This window comes from Tupaia chinensis, unplaced genomic scaffold, assembly GCF_000334495.1.
Source record: "Tupaia chinensis unplaced genomic scaffold, TupChi_1.0 Scaffold149780_1, whole genome shotgun sequence".
In the NCBI taxonomy this organism is placed as follows: domain Eukaryota; kingdom Metazoa; phylum Chordata; class Mammalia; order Scandentia; family Tupaiidae; genus Tupaia; species Tupaia belangeri.
Window position 1 is genome coordinate 675,580 of NW_006209624.1, and position 7,275 is coordinate 682,854.

At 36.7% G+C, this 7,275-nt stretch overlaps 1 protein-coding gene across 1 annotated transcript in view; it reads left to right on the forward strand.

Moving 5' to 3' along the window:
• The window catches only part of LOC102479205 (sodium/hydrogen exchanger 2-like), a 184,863-nt gene that overhangs the window by 148,210 nt on the left and 29,378 nt on the right, over positions 1 to 7,275 (forward strand). The window lies entirely within an intron of this gene.

The following is a 7,275-nucleotide window of genomic DNA, read 5'->3' on the forward strand; positions in this document are numbered from 1 at the left end:
AAAGTGAGAAAGCATTCTCCAGAACAATGGACATGCAGCAATCCCTTCTCCTCCATTCTCCTCTTGGGATTTTGGGCATGCATGCGCACACTCCAGGAATGTTTTTCAAGTGCCTGTGCCTGGGACTTGAACATTCTAGTTGGGCATGTGGGATCCAGTTGCTTTAACTATGTGCTGCCAGCTGGCTCATGCCTGCCTCCTATTGAAGTACAGTTTGCCTTCTGTTGCATCACCTCTTGGTAAGACATACAGAACTAAGATAAAATTCAAGACATTTATTTGAGTGTTATGGGCTCAAATTGGTAAATTTTAGCATGGAGTAGTAAACAGAGCTTAAAGATATAAATTCTATTTATACAATTTTAGCCTTTAAATGTTTAAAAAATATTTTCTAGAGTGAGGGGGTTATAAAATAGTATAGCATAGTAAAATAAAGAATGTTGATAACAATTTAATATGTATTTCCAAATAAGCAATGGAGAAAATCTTGAATATGCATGATACAAAAAAATGAAAAATGTTGGAGATGGTAAATATGTTCATTTGATTTGATTTGATTATTTCACCCTGTATGTGTACTTTGAAAAATCATACTACTATATGTAGATTAAAAAATTACAATAAAAATTATTATTATTTAGAGAATCATTTATTTACTTTTATTTATTTATTATCATTCTTCAATCTGACCCAAGAGAGAAGGGGAGTGAGAAAGCAAGCTGCCAGGTCCAGGACTAGAACCAAGGTCAGGCGTGTGAGAGTCTAGTACTCTAACCACCATACCACCTATTGGCTGCAAAATTATTATTATTTTTAAAGACATTTTTGCTCACCAGAGAGAGAGAAAGAGACCCAGAGAGGGAATGTGAGAAGGTACCCCTCAGAGGAGATGGTCATGCTACAGTCTCTTCTCCATTCTCTTCTCAGGATTTTAGGCATACATGCACACAAATCCTGCATGATTTTCAATCCCACAGGATTTTCAATCCCACAGGTCTGGGACTCAAATCATGGTTGGCCACGTGGGAGTCCAGTGCCAATCACAGCAAATACTGACCTCATAAAAATTCCTTTTGGGACCAGCAGTTGGCATAATGGTTATGTTGCTGGACTCCCACGTAGTCGACTGTGGTTTGCATTCCAGACCTGGTGGCTTAAAACTCATGCCGGGCGCGTGTGCGTGTGTGCCCAAGATCCTGAGAGGAGAACAGAGGAGAAGGGATTGTGGCGTGACCATCCCCACTGGGGGTGATTTCTCGCTTTCTGTTTGTCTCTCTGTCTCTCTCTGTCTGTCTGGCGAGCGCACGCGCCCTATAGCAAAAACCTCTCCAAAAAATCCTTTTAAAGGACCGGCAGTTAGTGTAATGGCTATGTCGCTAAACTCCCACGTAGTCGACTGCGGTTTGAGTCCTGGACCCAGTGACTTAAACTCACGCCGGGAGCGTGTGCATGCATGCCGAGGATCCTGAGAAGAGAATGGAGAAGGGATTGCGATGTGGCCATCCCCCCCGGTGGTGATTTCTCATTTTCTCTCTCTGTTTCTCTCTGTCTTTCTGGTGAGTGCACGCACCCTATAGCATAAACCTCTCCAAAAACAAAAAGAAAAAAATTCTTTTTAAACTAAAAACAAAATATTGTCTCCTGGGAAGTACATTTTTGTTCATATTTTTATTTCATGTGAAGATCAGTGGTAAATAAGATAACTTATTATTATTATTATTATTTTTAAATAAGTGAGTGTTAGGACCAGGAGGTGTCATGGAGTTTTAAGGTGGATGGATCCCACATGGCTGACTACACAGTGCAAGTCCCTGATCGTGAGGACTTGAAAAGAATGCCAAGCATGTGTGTGTGCATGCCAAATTTTCTGAAAGGAGAATGGAGGAGAGGGGTTGAAGCATGGCCATCCCCCTTGTTAGGTTATTTCTCTCCTTCCTCTCTCTATCTCCCCAGGGAGCACATATACCTTACAGCAAAAATAAACAACAAACAAGCAAATAAATAAATAAATAGTGAGGATTAAGAGGTGTTTGATGAAGATAATCAGAGAAAAAAATAAATTAGTTGGGGGTTTCCTGGCTGTAGATCTGTAGGCAATTGTTAAAATAGAGGAGCAAGATCTCAAAAGGGAAAAATGATAAGGAAGGAAAAGTAATAAAGAAGAAAAAATATTATTAGAAATAATTTTTAATGTGTATTGTTTGAGTAGGAATTTGGTGATTTTCTGTATCATGAGATTGGCAGAAAGGAGATGGTTCTTTTGATTAAAGTTGCATAGAACTTTTACAATTTTGGCCAGCTCTGTGGTCTAGTGGTTAAGCCAGCCAGATCCCATATGGCTGATCCAGTTGTTCAAGTTTTGGCACGGTGGATTTGTGTACCCTAAATCCTGGCAGGATTGAAAAATGGAGAAGAAAGGATTGTGGCATAATTTGTTTGCTTTCCCTTGGACTGACTGACTCTATTAGGATAAACCAGAAGCTTTAATTTATTTGTACTTAAATTTAAATTAGAATACTTAATTCAATTAGAATTAAATTCTTACCGATATGGCCATTTCAAAATGGGGGGTGGTACTTGTCTCTCTCTCCATCCCTTTTCCTCTGTAGCTGATGAGCCTATGTATGCTCTGGCAAAAATAATCAAATAAATAAGAATAAGTAATTTTTATAATTCTTCAAGCATAATTTATGTTAGGTGGCATGAAGTAACTATAGTTGCATATGTAGTTCTGGACAAAAGATTTAACTAACTTATTTTTGGACATTTCTTTATTAATGAGTAACAACTTGTTTTGACAAGAATACCTCTCACCAATAAATAGCTAATTTCTCTATTCTAAATTTAGAAGTTAAGGTTAAAAAAATAACTATTATTCAATAGTAATTGGGTAGAATACTATACAGCTTTTAAAGTGATGCAGATTTATATATTATCTATCTGGGGCACAATGCTGAGTGGAATAAGAAACCTGTGAAGTAGAGAATATAGCATGTTAATTTTTGGTATAAAATATAATTTGTGTAATTTTTCTGTATCTGTGCATTAAAAAGTTTTGGAACTGCATACACCAAGAGTTAATCATAATTTTCTCTAGGTTACAGGAGTGTTTTATTTTTGTATCATTCTTTAGATTTTTATGTAGTTTTGTTACTATGTATATATTAATTTTTAAATTTATTATTATTTTTTATACATTCAATTGCTATACATTACTTAAATTGCAAAGAGACTTAACTTAGCATGATACACATCTCAGTCCAGTTGAGAATACTATACACATCTTCATCAACAGATAACAAACTACATCTGTGTCCCACAAATATCTTCTCTCTCCATTTTTCCTCTAATTTCCTTTCCTGCATTCTTCCTCATCCACACTTTCCTTCCACTTTGTCCTCAGTATCCATAACAATTTTTAATGCTTTTATGTCCTCCAGTCTTTCAGTGTCTACCATAGAGTGCAGACAGTCTGTATATGTTAAGTGGAGACATACAATATCTTTATTTCATAGTCTCACATGCTTCACTCAGCAACAAACCTTTCATATTAGTCCACTTTCTATCAAATTCCCAGGTCTTGTTTTTATGGCTGAATAATATTCCATGGAGTATATGTGCCACAGTTTTCAGTCCATTCATCCATTTGTGGACATTTGGGTTGGTTCCATGTCTTAGCAATTGTGAATAGTGCTGCAATAAATATAGTTGTGCAAGCACTTTTGTGACTGAGCATTCTCCTGTCCTTTGGGTAGATTCCCAGGAGTGGAATTGGCTGGATCATATGGTAATTCTATCTGAAGGTCTTTGAGAAAGACTTCAATATTGTTCTCCACAGTAGCTGGACGAAACTACATTTCACCACATCCCTGCCCGCACTATCTTTTTTTTTTTTTTTTTTTGTCTTAGTCATTCAGACTGGGGTTAGGTGGCATCTCATTGTGATTTTGATCTGCATCTACCTTACAATGAGGGATGTTGAACATTTTTTCATATACTTTTTGGCTGTTTGTGTATTCCTTAGAGAGTTGTTTATTCAATTCATTTTCCCATCTTTTAATTGGGTTAATCATTTTCTTCCAGATAAGTCATTTGAGTTCTCTGTGTATTCTGGCCCCTTATCTGAGGCATAGTTAACAAAATTCTCTCCCATTATGAGGGTTCTCAATTCACACTAATTACGGTGTCCTTTTCTGTGCAGAAACTTCTTAATCTGATGTAATCCCACCTGTCTATTTTGAGAATTATTACCTGTGCTTTGGGGGTCTTTCTTAAAGCCTTTGCCTACCCCAGACAAACTCCCAGAGTTTCCCCAGTGTTTTCCACCAGTATATTTTATACTTTGCAGTCTTAGGTTTAGATCTTTGATCCACTTTGCATTGATTTTTGTTAATGGTGACAGGGGTTCAGATTCATCTTTCTGCAGGTGGATACCCTGTTTTACCAGCATCATTTGCTAAAGAGGTTTTCTTTTCCCACTGGACTGACTGGTACCATTTGTCAAAGATTAGTTGGCTGTATGCTTTGGGGTTTATTTCTGGGGTCTCTATTCTGTACCATTGGTCCTCATGTCTGATTTTGTGCCAATACCATCCTATTTAAGTTATCACAGCTTTGTAATATATTCTGGGTTCAGGTAGTGAGATTCTACCCACTCCACTCTTCTTGCTCAGGATGAATTTGTCAATACATGGTCTTTCCTGATTCCAGACAAATTCTATGATTGTTTTTTTTTTTTCTAGATTGGTGAAAAAATTCTCTAGTAATTTTATAAGGATTGCATTAAGCATGCAGATTAATATGGGTAGGATCACCATTTTGTTTTTATTAATTCTGTCAATCCAGGAGCATGGGGTGTTCTTCCATGTTTTCGCATCCTTTTTGTTTTACTTTTTAAGGATTTTTATAATTTTCCTTAAAGAGGTCTTTGACATTCTTGGTTAGTTTTATTCCTAGTTATCTTATATTCTTGTATTTCTTGTGGCTATGGTAAATGGTGGGATTACTTTCTTTCTTTCTTTCTTTTTTTTTTTTTTTTTTGAGAGATTTTTGCTATAGGGCGTGTGCACTCGCCAGAAAAACAGAGAGAGATTGAGAGATAGAAAGCAAGAAATCATCCCCTACCCCCCAGGAGGTATGTCCATGCTGAAATCCCTTCTCCTCCATTCTCCTCTCAGGATCTTGGGCATGCACACAAACATGCCTGGCATGAGTTTAAGCCACCAGGTCCGGGACTCGAACCGCGGTCAACTACGTGGGAGTCCAGTGACATAGCCATTATGCCCACTGCTGGTCCTAAAATGGGATTACTTTCTTCAGTTCTCTCTCTGTGTTCTTGTCATTTGTATACACTGTTTTCAGCATCCATAACTATTTTCACTGCTTTCATGTCCTCTAATATTTTTATTTCTACTATAAAGTGCATATAGTCAGCATAAAGTAGATATATACAATATCTTTCTTTCATATCCTGGTTTGCTTCACTCAGCAATAAATCCTCCATATTCAACCACTTTCTATCAAATGCCAGGGTCTTTTTTATGGCTGAATAGTATTCCATAGAATATATGTGCCACACTTTTTCCATCCACTCATCTGTTTGTGGACATTTGGGTTGATTACATATCTTAGTGATCGTGCACAATGCTACAATAAACACTGATGTGCAAGTGCTTTTCTGACTGAATGTTCTCCTATCCTTATGGGTAGATAATCAGAAGTGGGATTGCGGGATCAAATGGTAGTTCTATTTGAAGATCTTTAAGGAACCTCCATATTGTTTTCCACAGTGGCTGAACCAGTTTACATTCCCATCAACAGTGAAGAGAGTTTCCCTTTCACAACATCCAGGTTTTGTGTTTTTAATCTTTGCCATTCTGACAGGGGTTAGGTAGCATCTCATTGTGGTTGTAATCTGCTTCTCCCTTATGATGAGGGGTGTTGAGCATTTCCTCATATGCTTTTTGGCTGTTCATATGTCTTCCTCAGAGAGACTTTTTTTTTACCTAATTTTTTCCATTTTTAATTGTGTTAGACTTTTTTTTTTTTTTTTTTTTTTTAGGTAAGCTATGTGAGATCCCTGTGTATTCTAGTTATCAGTCCCTTGTCTGAAGCATATTTTAGAAAATTATTCTCCCATTCTGAAGATTGTCAATTCACACTAATTACTCTGCTTTGCTGTGGAGAAACTTCTTAATCTAATATAGTCCCACTTGTCTATTTTGAGGATTATTGGCCATACTTTGGCAGTCTTATTTAAGAAGTCTTTGCCTACCCTAATGTCTCCTAGAGTTTCCCCAGTGTTTTACACCAGTAGTTTTATGGTTTGAGGTCTTAGGTTAAGATCTTTGATCCATTTTGAGTTGATTTTTTGTTAATGGTAAAAGGTGGGGATTCTGTTTCATCTTTCTGAAGGTGGAGACCCAGTTTTTCCAGCATCACTTCCTAAATAGATTTTTCTTTTTACAGTGGTAACCTTTATCAAAAATAAGTTGGCTGTAAACTTTGGAGTTTCTTTCTGAGATCTCTATTCTATTTCATTGGTCCACCTGTCTATTTCTGTGCCAGTATCATGCTGTTTTGATTATCACAGCTTTATAGTATATTTTGGGGGTCAGAGAGTGAGATACCGACCACTCCAGTCTTCTCGTGCAGGATTGCTTTGGAAATAAAGGGTCTTTTATGATTCCAGACAAATTCTGATGGTCTTTTCTAGATTTGTAAAGAATGTTTCTTGTGTTTTGACTGGAATTGCATTAAATATGTTAATTAATTTGGGTAGAATTGCCATTTTGATTATGTTAATCGTTCCAATCCAGGAACATGGGATGTCCTTCCACCTTTTTTTATGTCATTTCAATATTTTTTTAAAGATGTTCATAGTTTTCTTTGTAAAGGCCTTTGACTTCCTTAGTTACGTTTATGCCTAAGTATCTTATACATTTTGTGGTTATGGTAAAAGGGATTCCTTTCTTTAGTACTACCTCAGTCAACTTGTTGTTCATATATAGAAATGCTATAGATTTTTGGATGTTGATTTTGTATCCTGACACTTTACTGTATTCATTTATTACTTTGAGAAGTTTTTCCATGGAAACCTTTGGGTCTTCTAAGTATACCATCACATCATCAGCAAATAAAGATATTTTCAACTCTTCTTTGCCTATTTGAATGCTTTTATATTATTCTCTTTTCTGATTGCATTGGCTAGGACTTCCAGCACTATACTGAAAAGGAGTGGAGAAAGTGGGCAGCCTTGTCTTGTACCAGTTTTTA